This window comes from Squalius cephalus, assembly GCF_949319135.1.
Source record: "Squalius cephalus genome assembly, chromosome: 4".
In the NCBI taxonomy this organism is placed as follows: domain Eukaryota; kingdom Metazoa; phylum Chordata; class Actinopteri; order Cypriniformes; family Leuciscidae; genus Squalius; species Squalius cephalus.
The window spans coordinates 7,500,830-7,520,315 of NC_137125.1; positions in this window are offsets into that span (position 1 = coordinate 7,500,830).

Consider the following 19,486-nt stretch of genomic DNA (forward strand, 5'->3'; position numbering starts at 1 on the left):
GCGTCAAACGCGTGATGCACAAAAAGCACATTTCGCGCTTGACGCGCGAAACGCGCCAGACGCTCAATTCGCGTCATTCGCGCGAACTAGACGCGCGAATGAGGCGAATTCGCGTCTACCGCGCCGCGCTAAACGCCTCATTCGCGCCGCAAGACCTCCAGACGCGCGTAAACGCGTCTTACCATTGACTTAACATTGAAATCACTCGCGCCAGACGCATTTTCGCGTTTGGTGTGAACGCAGCATAAGTGTAACATAAAGCAATTTGGCAAACGTGTTAATCTCTTGTTGCATGGGATTAAACATGACATTTCTGTTTAATAAAGCACTCAGAAATGTGTCATTTGCATTTGTATGTAATGCAAATGACACTTACATACCCCCACTTACATACCATTCCCCCCCCCCCCCACAGTAAAATGATCCGAACTTCCCACTACTAATTGAAAAGCGTTTTCCTCCGGCCTGAAAACAGCCGGCCAATCAACGAACAGAGGGCGGGCTGAGAGCCGTGACGTAGACGCTGATTGTACCGTGGATGCGTAGATTTACTTCACATAATCTGCAAAAGTCGCGCACAGCCATGTTCACTCCGGTATTTCGCTCGATGGTTTTGTTTTCGCATCATACATGTGTTTACAGTGGAAGTTAGATGCGGCTGAGCATGCGCATAACACACGCCATAACCAAACGTTATGTGATTGGCTTACGGGTAACCAATGATTTTAAACTTCAGACAAGCGCCCCCCCCCCCCGCGAGAAAGAAAACGCTTTCAATTGTGCCATGCCAGACTCTGTCTACAAAGCAAAGCGAAGTAGCAGAGTTTGGTATTACCAGGCTAGCACAATTATACTGTATATAAAAATAAAAATCCTTTTTAAAAAGTGCTTCACTGAGCTGCCACACTAACTATTTTGAGTCTCTAGCTCCGTCTCTGAGTCGGATGCCATCTCCGATGAAGGAGATCCCTCTTGGCTAGGGACTGGGGAGACTGGTGGCTGAAGTAGCTCATGTCTGGGCTGTTGTCGGAGCATTGACCGGGGAGTAGGGATGGGTATCTTTAAGGTTTTATTACTACTCTTACCGATACGGCTTATCGATCGCTTACGCGCACATGAAACCCAAAGTATAATTAGCTTGTCTCGTTGCGGTCTGTTTCGGAGTGCGCGCCGTCTTGGGAACAGCATCTCTTGCGCATATCTTTGTGCTTTTAATAACTCTTTTTATTATTAAACGCGTCCCGCAGTTTAGCAACAGTAGCTAGACTTCATTTTACAGCAATCACGGATCGTGCTGATTCTGTGGTTAAGTTTGAGTTTTAGGGAGAAATGACAGCGCACTGCTGCGATGGAAAGGAAGTTGCGCTAGACAGAATGTGGCAATCGTTTTTAATAGTTTTACCTCAATATATTATTTGTATAATCTGCCGAAATCTAATATAAAATCAGACTAATATCACAGACCTATAGTGTAACCAGGCTACGTCTGAATATTTAGTTCTGTCCTCCGTTGTCACTCATTAAGCAGCCCTGCTAAAAAAAAAAAAAAAAAAGAAACCATTACAGAAATGCTAATGGTTTCCACTACAAAACCATTAAAACCATTAAAACCATTACCAAGTTGTGTCCATTAAGTAGTGTGTTTTGGGCCATATTCCATTAGGATTTATTGGTTCTGATAATGGTTTCATTACAAATTTGTATTGGTCTTGATTTGCACATACTTTTAATGGTTTCCATCACAGCTTCTATTGGTTCTGATTTGTAATGGTTTTCTTACAAATTTGTTTTGGTCATGATTTGTACATACTGTATTTAATGGTTTCCATTGCAGTTTTGTATTGGTTCTGATAATGGTTTCATTACAAATTTGTATTGGTATGGTTACATACTTTTAGCTGTTAATAATTAGGACATTAATTATAGTTTTTAATTAATTTGAATTATTACTACAATTATACACAATTGATATAAACTGCACACCAACTTTTCAATAGCTTACAGCTCAGGTTTTGTTTAGCAAAGAAGAAAACATAATATACAGTATTAAGACCTGCTTTTTTACTCAACCCAGCTGGAAATAAACATCTGACACACAACACTAATATTACATTTTAATTATTTGATTCACCGTTATTCTTTTACATTGAGTGGCTTCACTGGGGCTGACTGATTAGACCTGCAAAAAGAAGGAGAATTCATTAGGACTTATGTGCCTCTTAAACCACATTACCAGTACATAAGATTATCCATACATTATATATTTGAATATATTCATCCAACATCTTTGGCCGTACTTTGAGCAGATTCAAGATCTTGCCAGCGGTGAACTTTGTCCACTAGTCATGTAATGTTCATAGCATTACAGTCATCTGTTATTTAACCTTCTCCAGGTGTAGGTTTTAAATGATAAAACTGATCAGAACAGTTCAGGTTAGGGATGCACCGAAATTTAGTTAAGTTAGCTTCCAAGTTAGTTTAGTTAGTTAGAAGTTTAGTTAAGTTAGTTTAGTTAATAGCATCCAACTGCAGAGCCGCAGCACTATTGAATGGGAAAGAACTGTTTTTTTGGTATTTTTAATCAAATAAATGCAGCCTTGGTGATCAGGGAAATTTAGTTAAGTTAGCGTTTTTGCTATTAAAAACAGACGGGCATAATAGCATCCAACTGCAGAGCCGCAGCACTACTGAATGGGAAAGAAGGCTGGGTCTCGAGTCCGACATGTTGGAAAAGCTGTGAGACGCGGCGCAATGGTCAAAGATGTCCATCTAGCACATTTACATAGAAAAACTATTAAAGAGCAGTGGAGTAATCGCATCATCTTCATAAGAACTTTATGATTGGCCCAAAGCAGACTTCTTACGTCAGCATGTTCTGACTTTGTACGGCTCATACCAGTAATCGTCATGTTTTGTTCACGCATAGCATCACACCGGTAATGTTATTACTTCCCTTACTGGTAAATTGGCAAAACTGGTTTAGCAGTATTTCTGAAAAGGTCCTGTTCACACATGATCTCTCAACAGTCATTCACCAGTGAGGAGGGGCTACTGAGGTAATGATGTCCAGGTGTTTGTTATGTTTTACAGTATTTTACAGCGGCTTTGAAAGCAATTCAGCCAATCATGAGGAACAGAACTATCCATATTATAACACTACTGGAGCACTCAAGTAGTGTAGGAACTGATGTGTCAAAGAAAGTGGTCAAGCTTTCAACAAAAAAAGCTGCTCAACAGTTCCCCAGTGAAATGATGAACATATAAATGTAAAAGTACAAAGATATTATAAGAAAACATTATTATTACATTAAGAAATGGGTGTGTAAATACTTACCACTGACAGTTTTTGTCCGGTTTATGTCACTGATCTTCTCAGCCGGGTATTTTCAGACACTTAGGAGGCGCTTATTAATGTCCTCTGAGGTGTGACCCCTTCCCTTCAGCCTCTGAGACAAACACTCTGTTTGGAACACACACACACACACACACACACACACACATACACACACACACACACACACACACACACACACACACACACACACACACATTTTATGCGACTTTATGGACTTATATGACAATTACATTATTATTAGATGGCAGCAAAGACTGTCTTTATGATTGAGTCAGAACAAGGAAGTTGTTTTAGCGCTGTCTGTCATGGGAAGGACAAAGATGAACATATCGCTTTCCTCAGCGGACATTCAAACTGATTTTTTGGGATATAATATGATGGACATATGGTGTATTTCCTCAATCGTCAGGTATATGATAGAGTTGTTTTCTAGGCATTTATCAAGTCTGTATTTGTATGATAACTAGTATTTTATAGAATGTTTTTAGATGTATAAAATGATGCTGTCTAATTCAGCCTTAAGTGATTTTGGAGTTATGTCTTGTTTTATGTATATTTTATTAGATGAATAATGTGTCTTGTGTAGAGATTTAATTGTATTATAGATAAATTTGACACTTTTACCTTTGATAGCTGAGATCTTTTCAGGAGTCAGAGGTGGTTTTGCCTCAGCAGTTTTTTAGCGTTACATTTCAAGCCGGTAACGCTCCTGTGTTTGAGGACTGTGGGACCCCAGATAACAACATCCAGACACTTACAGAACCTCGAGTCACCCTCAACTCTCCTCACAATGTCCCATTTCTCTGTGGGTGTCATGACTCCATGTCCTAGATCCTGAAAAAAAAACATTAATATGCAGAATAAGACCATTTTAGCTCATTTAAAAGTAGAGGTCGACCATTATATTGGTTTTACTGATTACTTGGCACCAATAGGTAGCAGGCAGGCTTGGCAGGGCTACCTTAAAAATGTATTCTGTTACAGTTACAAATTACTTCATAGTAACACAATCCAAGTATCACGATATGAAAGTAATGTAATCTGGTTACCTTTGGATTTCTTTAAGGTCACATACATAAAGTCAAGCAAGAAGAAATATTATATAAAAAAATTGCTTATATTTTTTAAGAATTTGGTCCAGTGTACAATATTTGCACAATATAAACTATTTAAGAAAATGTCATACAGCTGTAAGAAACTATGTTGTAGCTAAAGGCTCAGTTAATATGAAACCAGAATTTACCCAACAGAAATGTTTCTTCAACAGGAACCGAACTGCACTGACTCGCTGCACATAAAATGATCGCAGCCTTTGCTAAATCGCGCGCTGTTTCATTGTGATCAATCGTGCAGCCCTAGTTTAAAAGAAGTATATCAATACCACACCTGAATAAAACATTTCGTAAGGGTATACAGGGAACACCTGGCTTCTCAAGACTCCCCTGCTTCGCATGAAAATGATAGGAATATGTAGAGTTTATGTTTTACAGTCTATGAAACGCCTCGTCATCCCTGTGTCTTACAGCCGATTGGTCCTCTGCTTCTGGACCGTGAACTGGCGGCTGTGGGAGAGGAGTGTGTCCTGCAGAAGAGGTCTGTGGTTCCTTTTGTGCTACTCTAATATCAGATTGATACTTTTATTAGTTTAGTTGCAAACAAATAGTGAAATCATAGGCTATAAGTTGCATTTAAAAGTGTCCAATTCTTTCTAAGGACCATCTATGCTAAATGAATAGCCAACCAGTTTGAAAATGCTCACTTGTTTTGTTTTGTTGAGCTCCTCTTAGAAATGAAGGTTTAACCGCCTTAGTTGCTGCAGTTCAGCTTTTGTGTCTCTTTTCTCTTCCTTTAAACATTTCATTTTTTTTAAACTCATTTTTACCCTTTATTACTCATATCCTCCTTTTGTTGAGGTTGTAGTACTTATAGGACATACTCATTGTGTGTTTCGTCAACTTTTTTCTTTTCTTTTACGATATCCATTAAACTTTTCATTTTTTGAATGTTTTTAACTGCTGCCTTTTTTTTTTTTGTCTTGTCATTTGTCTTGTCACACTTAAAAAAGAAAGAAAAAAAAGTTTAACAGCAGAATTTGTGGTGAAAAACTAAATTTCCTATGATGCTATTTAGATCATTTCACCAATCAGAGACCCGAAACAAGCATATAATGTGTATAATGTTATGATTCACCTCATAGCTGATTGGTTTAACACTTTAATGGAGACTATTGTTAAATCCCTATGGGATAAATGAATGGAAAAACTACTTCCGGAACCTGCGCTGCTGAAAAAAGTGCAGCAATAATGCACTCAATTGTATTAATTAAGAGATGCATTACACAGCTTACAGAGGGATTCAAGCTAAGCTCCGCCCCTTATTACGTGATAAGAACTCAACAACTTGTCTCCAGCACTTTACATCGTTATTAGTATTTTTTGGGACAAATATGCGTAGAAATAGGCAAAAATATAAGCTATACCTGGAACCTCAAAGTAAGGCAAAGATCCCTCGCCAGACACTGTGTCAACATGACAGGCCAGGTGTTGATGTTGACGAGGACGAGAGCCAATCAGCCAATGAAACGGGTAACGTTAGGCTATCGAGCTTATTATCCAGTAGGATTGTCCCTATTATTTGAATACATTTGATTATTAAAAAAGAAAAAGAAAAACTTTAGTAGCCTACATACAGCGGAGGTGATCCAGTAAAGTCTGACATACTCACTGAAGAATAACTTTTGATGTTTAATAGACAAATAAATAAATAAAACCCAGAGAAAAGGAGAAGAATTCTCAACGGATATCAAAATAAGAGTCTTCACACAACATACTGTATACCTGTTAAATAAAAAGTCTAGGAACGTGTTAACAACACGTGAGCACATGTAGGAACGTGTTATGTAACCCAGGTTAAAAAAACAGTATTAACAAAGAATTAGAAAATTCTAATCCTATATATATATATCCTATATAAATTCTCTTTTCATTTCATAAATTATTTTCATGCGTTTTAAAATAGCCAATTAAAATTAGTTTTATTTGGGAGGATTGACCAATGAGAGTGCATTTCTGTTTTCCATATTTCGCATGCAGTTAGAGACCGCGTTCTTTTTGATTGCTATCGCAGACGAGAGCACTGCAAACGACAAACGACAGCCGTCGGACCGGAAGTCATTCATTTCCAATGGAGAGTCGTACGGGAGCTGCGGGGAGTTCCGATCATATGCGTATGCGGAAAATTCGGATCCGATTTGAGCTTCGGATGCGTTGAAATATCTGAACTTCTGCGGCTAGACCGTATGCGACCGGTCGACCGGATGTGATGTATTATAATCAAAACTATGAGCGCGAAGCTAGAATTACCAATATTTTAATACTTTAATGTAAACGCTATTCCTGCAAAATGACGGTTATTAATAATTATGGCTGAAAAAATATTTGTATCATTATTAAATCAATATTTATATTGATTAGCTCTATAAAATCGACTGTTTTTTATATTAGATGTATTGAGGGTCATTCGTTTTGTGTGGATATATTCATGCATGCATTACATTCATTAACATCATTCATTTTACCATTGTGAATAGCCGAGGGTTGCTTCACGACCAATTTCAAAGTTCCGTACGACTGACACCAGGGGGCGAAATGCGACAATCGAATGCGAATGTCGTGCGCAGTGGAAAGGCGGCATAAAGCCGCCTTTCCACTGCGCACGACATTCGCATTCGATTAAGGCTTTAGGCGGCGTAACTCTCATGTTCGCGGAGGGAGTCGGGACTGGCGAGCCGCACGAGTCTAACAACGAGTATTGATCGATTGCCTGAAACTGACATTATCGTTGCCGAACTGGATGGTAGGAAATTGAACTAACAGCTCTCACACTTTTCACTGTTACTGGGAGGAATTTCATTCACGAGGAGAAACGGACAAAATCATTGTCATTACCCATTTCAGCCATAACAGAGACTGCACTCAACTCATGTCGAAATTGAAAGGTTAAATTCCTGAAAAAAGAATTTAAATGTGAATTTATTAATTATTTGTTTTATTTTGTGTTGCTTGATCAAAGGTAATTGTTTTTTTGTTGTCCATTCTTTTATTTTGTTTTGAAAAATTAGAAGATAAGAGAAGAATTTCAAAAGGAATCAGATTAGGAGTTTAGCTTGAATTGATTATATTCTAAATTAAAATTTAATTATAAGGTGAAGTGAGTGTTACAGGTGGTGACTAAATTGAATTCTAAATTTTATTTTATGTTTCTTTTATTTTCTAAAATAACCACTGAAATATGAGTGAAACCTAAGAAGTTTTAAACAAAAGTGTTTAAAGAAATTAATTTGTTTGAGACGCACACTTCATTGTATTTTATTTACTTTTCTATTTCCTGTATTTTATTTTATCTATCTCTGTTTTTCTTGAATATCTTGAAATTCTTGAATACAAATTTTTCATTATACTAAATCAGTTACAACTTAAACCTTGTGTGAGTGACTCATTATTGTTGGGACATCCTATTCTCTACAGGCGAATTCTAGGCTTCTGATTTGACTGGTCCATACGCAGACATTGTCTGTATCAAATTTAGTGAAGGGTTACAGTTACATATGATTTTATGAAAATGATCAATAATTTAGTTTACGTGGCAGACATAAAAATCAACAAAACTTAATTACAAAGTAAAGTATATTCAGCAGATTATGTCTAAATGTAATAGGCTACTAGAACTCTTATACATGTTTTTAACCTTTCCACTTTAACATTTATGATGTTTGTGAAATATTATGATAATTTAGTAATTTTATTAGGATTGAGTCAGTGTTGAGATCTGTAATTAGTTCTTGAAATAAAAGTTAGCATTTTGAAACATAAGTGCATCGCTGTGAGAAATGTGTTTTAGTGAGTGAGAATGTGTTTAGAGTTCTGCAAAAAGAGTGCATGAGATGTGCAAACAGTGTTTTAACTACCTGTGAACTTGTTTAATGTTTTACAGAAAAATGGTTTAGGCGATTGAGAATTTGGTTCAGAGAATGGGGTTTAATGTTTTAGCAATTCAGAAAAACTGTAAAACACAAATCTAGCACATTTTCAAACTAAACCCACAAAACCACTGACTCTTCTCAAAAAGTCAAACAATTGCTCTACTAAAACTACACACATGAGTCAATAAAATAAGCACTACAAATCATTCATTAGATGCTACATTAAAAAAGGAGAACAAAGCATCCAAAACGTTACAGAAAATAATAATATTGTATACAGTAAACAATTTTTGCAATTACATAAAAAAAGTCTAGCAATTGCTACTGATGAGGTGAACATATTGTATAAGTACTGTATGCTCTGCAAGTATAGTATTTTACTGAATATTGAATAGTAGGCCTATTGAATGTCTGTATATTCTGCACTTGTCACAAAACCTTAAAACTCATTTTTTAGAGTAGCTTTAATTGAATATTCGCGGCACAAATGTGTCACCGTGCGATATGTGTTTTAATAAGGGAGAATGTGTTTAGAGTTTTGAAAAGAGTGCAGGAGATTTGCAAACAGTGTCTAATTGCCTGAACTTGTTTAAGGTTTTGCAGAAATAGTGATTTATTCAACAGATTGAGAATTTGGTTCAGAGAATGGAGTTTAGTGTTTTAGCAATTCAGAAAAACTGTAAAAGGCTTATTCAAGTATAGACTAGTACAACAGGATGCAGTAAATATTTTAGTGTTGTTTTAGGTGTACAATATCTGTATGTATTGTCTTTAATGTCCATTTATAGCCTTTGCACATCAGCTTGGATACTTGCATGGTTAAAAAATAGCTAATTTCAAGACGTTGACGTCACGTCAGGTCGTCACGTGGGTCACCTGTTCAGTAAGACGCTCAAAAGTACAAGACGTTCGGATAGACGTTCGATCGGTCGGTCGGTCGTTCGGATGTTTAATTTTGGCACGGGGTGCGCACCATAGATGTGCGAGTAACTGATCTCTTCTCAGTGTGTTGTTTATGTGTGAAGACAGCAATTGCAACTGCAATCTGCAAACAAACTATTAGGGTATAAACACAAAACAGTTTATGACCTAGCTAGGATAGATGCCTACTTTACTGTAGTTCGTCGTTTGTTTGTTTATTTATTTAGCCCTAATTATTTATTTATATATTTAGGCTATTCAAAATTCATTACAGAAGCATAAACCAATAGCCTAAGCCGTTTCGTTTGTCACATATTGTTTGGGTTTTCAGCATATTTTGTATTCCAAATGTTCAGCAGATATTAGTCAGCCTATTGAACATTTAAAGGGGGGGTGAAATGCTATTTCATGCATACTGAGTTTTTTACACTGTTAAAGAGTTGGATTCCCATGCTAAACATGAACAAAGTTTCAAAAATGAAGTTGTACGTTTGAAGGAGTATTTCTGTGCCAAAAATTGTCCTTCCGGTTTGTCACAAGTTTCGGAAAGTTTTTTTCGAGTATGGGCGTGTGTGACGTCAGATGGGGCGGAATTTCCTTATACGGGTCCTAAGGGCACTTCTCCGGAAGGACGCGCGCGCACCCATAGACCAGAGCGAGAGAGCGAAAGCAGTACGCCCATCAAAGCGCTGTGCTCGGCTTTAGCACAATGTCAAAGAAAGAAGTGTGTTTTTGGTTGCCAGGGCAAGACAACCCTGCACAGATTCCCAAAGAACCCAGCGTTAAGGGACCCGTGGATGGAGTTTGTTTTTCCAGATCATCAACGGAGTTGTGCAAGTGTTCTTGTTTGTTCCCTGCATTTCGACGATGATTGTTTTATAAACAAGGCCCAGTTCGACGCCGGATTTGCAGATCGTCTAATGCTTAAGGATGGAGCAGTCCCAACGATAAAGGTTCACGGTCGTGCGTTGGAACCGCAGGCGCTGAGTAAAACTGCTTCAAATGTCTGTGTGTTGTTAGCTATCGGCGCGTAAGCACAGCAAGTAAACAGTGAAGAACAGCGCTCGTGATTCTTTAGCTCCGCCCACACAGCACGCCTCCAGCCGCTCGTTTTTTTCCGGAAAGACTTGGTACAGCCTATCTTTCTTTTATAAATATAATAAAACTAAAGACTTTTTGGAGATATGAAGGATGCAATACTACTCTATAGGTACTCAAGATTAACATGAGATTGACTAAAACTGAGTGTTTCACCCCCCCTTTAATTTAAACAAAGTTTATTATAGTAAAATAATTGTTTATTTTTTCTATTCAAATTTCCTCCTATATGTGAAGGTGTAGCCTAGTAGTGTCAGTATCTGGAGGACGATAGGTGGCGATAGATAATGCAGAAGGAGAAACCGCTTGGAGATTCTTCTTGCAGGTTTTAATCATTTGTCGGCTACCAGTTGCAGGAATGGAAGCAGGTTTAGCGTAAGTTTCTTACCACATATTACCTGTAATTTATCGACCAAATTAATGTTTTTTCAGCATATTGGTGGTTATCATTGTTTAGCTGTCTATCAGGCAAAATAAATCATCGTTGTTTCGGTTTAGGGAAGATGTGAGAATGACAACTTTGAAATCGGCTATTTCAAGTGCTTTAAAACTAGAACCAGCAAACAGGGCAGACCTTCTTACTCAGGTCACTACATCTTTGTTAACTGATCAGACTTTTTCTAGAAATGACGAATAAAACTCGAAAAAAAAATCCCATAGATTTAAATCATTTTAAATCATTAATATAATTTCACTCGCCGCTCAGGCAAGTGCAGATCCTATCTCTGTGAACGGGGAAACATCAGATTCTCCAAAGCAGTTCACCTAACTTAAATTTAATATTCGAAATCATCATATCTAAAACTGACATTTTTCAAAACGTCAAAATGTACATTTAGATTTTTGTAGTCGATTATTATAAAGTTTTCTTTGTGTCTTTTTTATTCAATCAAACATAGTGTGTTGGAAAATAGCCTAAAACTAATTATTTTGCAATAAAAGTCTTGTTGATGAAGTGCATTGCAGTGTGTGTAAATCTTTGTGCACTTTTATTCTATTTTTTTAATTATTTTTTGCTTGAGTTGAAAAGTTTTGCTTGCGAGTGAAGCTGCTTTTCAGTGGGCTCTGTGTAAGCGGTGGCTCGCAACACCAGTTATATAAACACTTGTCTGCGTTGTGTAGTGTTGTGGAGACAGACACGGGACAACAGGCGGCGGATTCACTGGATTTTATCTGATGTAAAAAACAAATAAAAGCAGCCTCTGAGTATATCGCCCTTATTTTGCTCTATAAAACAAATGCGATGTACATTTAATCACCATGTGCTTTCATCTCCACATATAGGCCAAAGACAAAAATATAACTTAAATGGGGCAAAATGACAAAAATAACAACACAGGTTAGTAAAATAACACAATGCACATACATTGCAGTTAAGATATAGACATAAGAGCAACACTTAAAATAAAGATTAATTAAGATTAACAGGAGCCAAAAATAAGTCACCTCTTCAGTGAATTAACAATGCCAAGAGGAAGAGGAGGAGACAAAACAGGAAATGATGTAGGCTCATGATGACATCACAGCAATTAAAGGGTAAAAACGCTCATTCAGGCAGGCATACCAGATATATGAAAATAAACCATTTTGTGTGAATTATAACAACCAATACATATGTTTTAACAGAACACTTTCTGTACCCGTTACATCTAGACCCACCAGGATGAAAGGACTTTTTCTATTGGTCACTCTCGGCTGAAGTGAGCGGTTGACCACGCCCACTACGTTTTTGATTTGATCCTATTTACTTTATTAGTAGCGCACATTATTAGTCTTGTGGTGAACAATTAATTTGTGCAAATAAATAGACAGGAAAAAATAGACTTTAATCAAAGTCTGAAAATGTCCTTTCGCTCTGGAATTGTGTTTCTTCTCTGATGACGTCAGTTTGAAGGCTATAGGGTTGAATATCCTTTAACCACTCCCCTCCAACCTTATAAATAACCTTATTTCAGCCATTTGACCAAAATCCCATTCAAAAAAACTCATTGACTTCGGGGTGATGGAACGGGAAATTTTGGCCTATAAAAATGTGTCATACCTCCACCACTCTGTTCGTCACAACACTGAAGTAAAGTCAGTTGCAGCTTCCGGTTCACAGGGACTGTAATTGCGGTTAATCATTTTTCTCCCTGTAAAATGTATCGGAAAAAGTGAAAAAAAATACAAAATAATTAGGAATGTTCAAGATACCATTAAAATACACAGAACTGTTAGTCAGGCATGAGTAAACCGAAACCATTTGACAACCATAATGAAAGATATGTTGATAGCGGGAGTAGGTCAACCCGAAGGCTATCTAAACATAATTCTGTGTACTTTATTGTTGTGTTTTTGTGAATTGAAACTTCTCTCTTTTTTGACAGGGGTTCCTAAACCTCCTCAGTGAAAACATTGAACAAAGTCCGTCTGAACAGACAGAAGCTGTTCTCCAGCAGGCAGAAAACATTATGGCATTTTTGCTGCAGTGTATCGATCTGCCTCATGAGTGTATCCATCTGCCTCATGAGTGTATCCATCTGCCTCATGAGTGTATCGATCTGCCTCATGAGTGTATCCAACCCACAACTGAACAAATATCCAGAGCTTGTGATCTTTCTACAAGCAAACATGAACAATACAACCACACGATTTAGAGTTCCAGCTTTATGTAGCCCAGCTTTAATAATCACCTACGACCAGCTGGAGTTTCTGCTCGAGTTGCAGTTTTCAGTCCCAGACATGGCCAGATTATTGGGTGTGAGTCGATCAACTGTCAAGAGAAGACTCTGTGAGTTCAGTCTGTCAGTCAGACAGGCATACAGCGTTATCTCTGATGAGGACCTCAGACAACATCTAGAAGAGTTTACTTCACGGTTCCCAAACTCTGGCTTCAGACTGGCTAGTCGTCTTCTGCGAGCTCGTGGTGTTAGGTAAGAGCTTATGAGCAATGTTATGTCTCCACATACAGATACATCCTCACATGCTTTCAGAAATATCAATTGCTGAAACAATTGCTTTTCAAATATATTTTTTTAAATATATGTTTATCTCATACCAATGAAAAATGATATGCTTCTAAGTGTATTCTACAACAGATGTTTTTTTATTACATATGTTTTATTTATTTTACACACCTTCTTGACCACTAGAGGACAACGATCACGGCTACTAGCCATGCTTAAAGCAGTGGATCCACTGGGGACAGTTCTACGAGGAGTTCAGCTCAACGTCACACAGAGGAGATTGTGTAGGAGCACCATTGGCACTACGGCACATTTATGGAAATCACAAACTGATCATGTGAGACTTCATTTATATGGTTTGTTCTTACATATTTTCTTGTAGTATTATTTGTGCCGCAACTTTTTATGAATCCTATCAAACTTGGCCCTAAAACTGTTCTTGCAAACTTACATATTAATCTGGAATGCAGATATTCTATGTCTGGTTTTGGACAGTTGGCGAATTGTTATTGATGGAGGTATTGATGGGTACAGCCGCAAAATAATGTTTCTGAGAGCCAGCAACAACAATCGGGCAACAACTGTGTTGAGTTGCTTTCTTGCTGCTGTTGAAAATGTCGGTTTACCTGTAAGGGTAAGAAGCGTCAAGGGTGGAGAGAATGTGGAGGTTGCCGGTTTATGCTGGAACACCCTCTTCATGGAGCAGGGAACTACAAAGATAGGTCATAAGTACACATGTTATTTTAAATCAATTTTTCTCTCCAGGATGCATTGCTGGCTGTGCTTCAAGAGAATATTGATCCATTGATGAGCAGCACTTGTTTCGGCACAGACATATACCAAGAGGCTGTAAGACTGTGTGAGGCACATCAGTTTACCTCTAAATCATGTTTCCATTTGCTCCATACTTCTTGCCTTTTTGATGGTGTCATTTTGTCATCTTTGAGGATAATATTACTTTTCTGTTTAAATGTTAATTCAAAACTGTTATGTCCTGTGGATGTATTTATAAACAAATGTGTTGTTTGAGGAGAGTTAGACAACGCTAGCTAGCTAATTTATGTTACATTTATTCTGATTTTTGATTTACTACAATTGTTACTTCCTCTTCTACCCCTAAACAAACGGGGAGGTTTGTAACAGAATGTATGCATTTTTTTTCCCAAAGGTTTTTATATATGTGTACAAATATATATAAACTAACTACCAGCTGATGCACTTGAAATAGTCTTGTGGTACATCTAATCTGATTATATTTAGATTGCAGCTGACTGAACTTTTCTTTTTTTTTTGTCACATGCATTTTAATTGGTTACCGTTCACAAAATACTGTTTGAATGCATTTAAGAAAACGATTAAATATGACAATTAATGATTCTAGTTTTGCTCTCTGTTTGTCTGTTTTTGGTTGAAATTAAAAGGTACCTAAAGGGACGTGTGTGTGAAAATAAATAAATAAATAAATAAATATATATATATATATATTATTATTATTATTATTATTATTATTATTATTATTATTAGGGCTGTCAAAATATTTTTTAACGCATAATTTTTTTCTCAGATTAATTAATCGAAATTAACGCGTAAAAAAAAACGCAGATTAATCCATTCCGTATTGACCTTTGAACCTAGAGCCGTTCTAGCCACCATTCAACTGTAAAATGAAGGAGGGAGACGAGAACACGCTGGCGCTGCCTGGATCATTGATTGGAACATTTACTTATAAAAAATGGCCTGATGGAAGTATTGATAAAAATAAAAGTCGTCTGCAATGTCTGCAGCAAGGAATTTGCATATCACCGGAGTTCGTCCACTCGAACGTACGTACCACATCAATGCAAAGCATCCAGGAGTTAACGTTAATCCGGAGGTACGTCATCGCGCTGACAGGATCACTGGACGCCAGTTAGCAATCAATTAGCAATCACAATTACGTAAAAATTATGTATGTGATTAATTTAGATTAATTAATCACAGACAGTGGCGCCATGCCCATTCAAAGTGAGGGGGCACGTGCCCCCTCAGATTTTTCCTCCCTGATAATTTTTTTGTCACAACTTTATTCCTATTATGCTCCATAATATACCAGAGCCTATAACGACTCAAATGTATTCTTCTGGATGTGTAATAAATCGGTCAGCATCAGCCCGCCCCTTTTTCCTAATATGGTGTCTGTGTATCAAATCTAGAGCGCTTCGCGCGTAGCGCTCTAGAATCTTTGCTGTGTATGTTCAAGCAACTCACCCATCTCGCACATTGAGCTGGCAATGTTTTACAGATGGTCTTGAAGTGGTAAGTGGGCAAAGCAACAAATCAGCATTGAATTAGTTATCGGATGATATTAAAAGGTAGTGGGATTATTTGTGGTTGACCTGGAAATTTTAACTTGATCAAAAAGTTATGGATTTGATATTAGCTGCGAATTGAGAGCATTAACTTAAAGGGGTGGTTGATTGCTATTTCACTTTTTTCATTTTAAATACTGTGTAATGTTTCTGTTGGTGCATGAACAGTATCTGCAAAGTTGCTGCGCTGAAAGTTCAACGTAAGCGGAGATATTGGCTGCGTTCGAAACCGCATACTCAATGAGTAGGTACTTAATTTCAATGAGTACTTACTTAACGAGCGCTAAAAGAGTAGGTACTTTATAGCCAGATCTCGTTGAGTATGAATGAGAACCGGACATCTGCCATGTTGACGTTATCATGTGACCTACGACGCGTTATCACAAGCGCAACAACTTAAAAGATTTGAACGACACGTTTAATTCATCTGTCTGTAAATATTATGATATTGATTAAACTTGCTCATTTTGTGGTCTTTTTGAAGAAACTGCTGCCCATTTGTGTGAGTACATTTAGGGTTGATTTAAGTTCTTATATTTAACCCTACTAATGTGACCCACCGTTTTATCCTTAACGATATTTATTTTTATTACGAAATCCCAAAATTGTCATCTCTTGAATATGTTGTTAATTTCTTTTGCTATTTTATATCCAAACATTTTCATCCATAAGCAAAAGTGGCTTACTGCTTTGTTTTCCTCTTTTTCTTGTTAAATTTAACTCTCGTTTCATCCCTCAGGCCTATAAATAACAGAAAATGCATTTTTTTTAAATGTATTATATAATTAATCATTTAAGAAAATATATATTGATATTCAACCTTATAGGTTTTTTCCTGTGTATAAAATCTCATAATATGTTTGCAAACCCATGATATATATATATATATATATATATGTATAAATACATACATACATATACATACATACATTTACCTCACATTTACTCGACAGCCCTACCTAGAACGGTTTTCCTCAGCGTTTGTAATGTCTGCACAAAGGGAGATTCACCTTTGGAGAAAACTGTTGATTTTATACTCGAAAAATGTAAGTATCATTATTAAAAATTAATATTACCCCAGAATGAATTGCATTGCTATCCCAGCCCAAAACATACAATAATAACAACGATAAATGCTGATCAATTAATTATATTACTTTTTACTGTAAATTATATAATTCAATAAAACAAACAAAATGTAATGTATGTCATATGAAATAGCTATGCATGAATACACTCTAGATGTGTATATAGTGAACATCTACATTTTCATTCAAACAATAAATAAAGCATTAATTAATTGTATTTTATTTACTGACAACAATGAGAAATATTAATTAATTAGTAAAAGAATGAATCAAAGTCACCATCACACAATAAACAAATGCATATACAAGTCAACACATGAAACAAAGCTTTATTCAAACTACAATCATGTATGTAGACTACAGGCGCTGAACCACATCCTTCTGCCATCTCAACACAGCGGTTCCCATTCTGCGGCTCTGATGAATCAGCTGAGCGCCAGAGGTGAGCCATGCCTTCGTGCCTGAGGTTGTTGCGTGATGTGTTGTGCTTCACAATCTGAGGCAATAAGGGCAGGTGGAGTGATGGAGGGTCTCGTCCATGGCACCATCTCCAGGATTCAGCTCTGTGCTCTTCATCCTCAGTGCTCACACCAGTCTGCTGACATTTCAGATCCTACAAAATACACAAACATAACACAAAAGCAGTCATTTTAACAGCACAATGTCATTTGATTTCAGTATTATTTAGAAGACAAAAACGCTTTTTTCCACAAATGCCGCCATCATCTTTCTTTGCAGGTCCTGCTCCACCACAAAAGCTGTGCAGCAAATGCATAGAAATCAAGAATCAGAAAAGTGCTGTAATAGCTCTGTTTGAAATTACAATAATTAAAATAAACTACAACTTAATATTTAAATAGTTGTTGTTATTCATTTCTGTAATGTCACAAAGCCTTTGATGGCAGCATTCAGCTTCATGAGCCACTCTCCACCGGATAAACACACATCTGTTCATCTGACCCTGTAACATCCAGACATGATTCACATAACCTCTGATTTATGAGCTCAACACTACATTTACATGTTGAGGTTGTTTTAACTTTTTATCCTACATAAATGTTCCTTAATTTATCAACAGTAGCCTACTAATGGACAAATAAAATAGATAACTTATTTTTAGTTACTTTATAGATTTGTTCTACATAATAGCACACATACATCACTCAGATGCCTATTTCATATAGTATTCTGCAATTCTTATAGAAGAGTTTCTTGCCAGATATTAAATAGACATTTAGTAATTGTATTTAAGATGTATACGGTTTAAAATGTATGCAAATCCACTTTGGAGACGTATGTGTCCTTACTGGAGCTTCTCTGTTAGCTATACATAATAAAATGTGATTTACAGCAAAATCACACATATATAGCATCTTTACATCTTCAACAATTCAACAGTTTACTGTACAGTAGTTCAACACATGCGATCATTTGATTTGTAATACTCACATTTGAAAACAGTCTCGTCCGTCATCCTTTCCGTCACGTTCGAGTATGACCTATCCTTCTTGTTCTTTTTTATGACGTATCCTCTCGCGTGGCCTCCTGGGATAGAAGAGTATCCATCGTTGAACACTCAAAAATCTGGGCGGAAGCGAGTAAGCCATCCGGGAACTTCTCGCCTACTCTTTTATGAATACTGATGTTTCGAACATACTGCTTCCTTCACGTACTGTTTTCCCCTACTATATAGTAGGAAAGTAGGCATATTGGAACGCACTTAAGTCCGAATCTCGCGATAATTCGTACGTCACCCAGGTAATTCTCGCCTACTCTTTTGGATTCGTACATACTTTTTCGCTCGCCTACTCTTTTTCCCATACTAAATAGTAGGGAAGTATGCGGTTTCGAACGCAGCCATGGTCTTTTAAAAATCAGGAAGTTTAATGCCTACAAAAACGACTCGAATGGGACTACAACGAGATACTTCCCGGGTTTTATACGTAACTAACCCATACATTTACATCAACCCTCCCTCCGGAACATGTTCTGCTGTCGAAGAGGAGGAGTTATAGTGGAGAGCTGTAGCTGTCAGGTCTTCTGTGTTCAGGCTTCCTACAGACGCTGTAGTTCGTCAACAATGGTTAAAATTTAAGTTTGATTATGTTCCTGACAATTACAATCGTAGTTTAGCTCTCTGTGCTGCGCATTTTACGGAAGACAGCTTCCAGAATCTACACGAGTTCAATGTCGGATTTAACAAGAAACTATTACTCCAACATGAAGCAGTTACAGCTTTAAAACCAGAGGCCACAACCTGCAAGTAAGATTTAATCATTTTAAATGTATTTGCCTGTATAATTTAAGACGTAATGTTTTAGTTTTATCAAGGATGTAAAAAAATGCCAGCGCTGGCTTTAGTATATGACAGATGCGTACAAACATTTTGGACCCGAATTTGTAAAATGTACAAATTTTGTAAACGTATTTTATTTGATCAAGAACGCAAACCAATGCCAAAGCTGTTTGGTTATAGTAGCTAGTTAGTTCGAGGTTATTTTGTGTGTATAAGAAACTTAAAAAAATTATCGCAACAGCAAACTTCAGCTGCTGTTATCACATGCCCACGTAAGAGGGGACGTTCTCGCGACCTTGTGCAACGTCCCCTAAAAGTTCTCTAAAGGTAACGAAAGTTCCGAACCTTTACAGAACATTCGGGACGTTCATAGAACGTCCTCTTTTGGTTATGAAAGTGCTGCAGTTCAAGGTTCCTTATATGACTTTAGGGGGACGTTCTATTTGGGGTATTT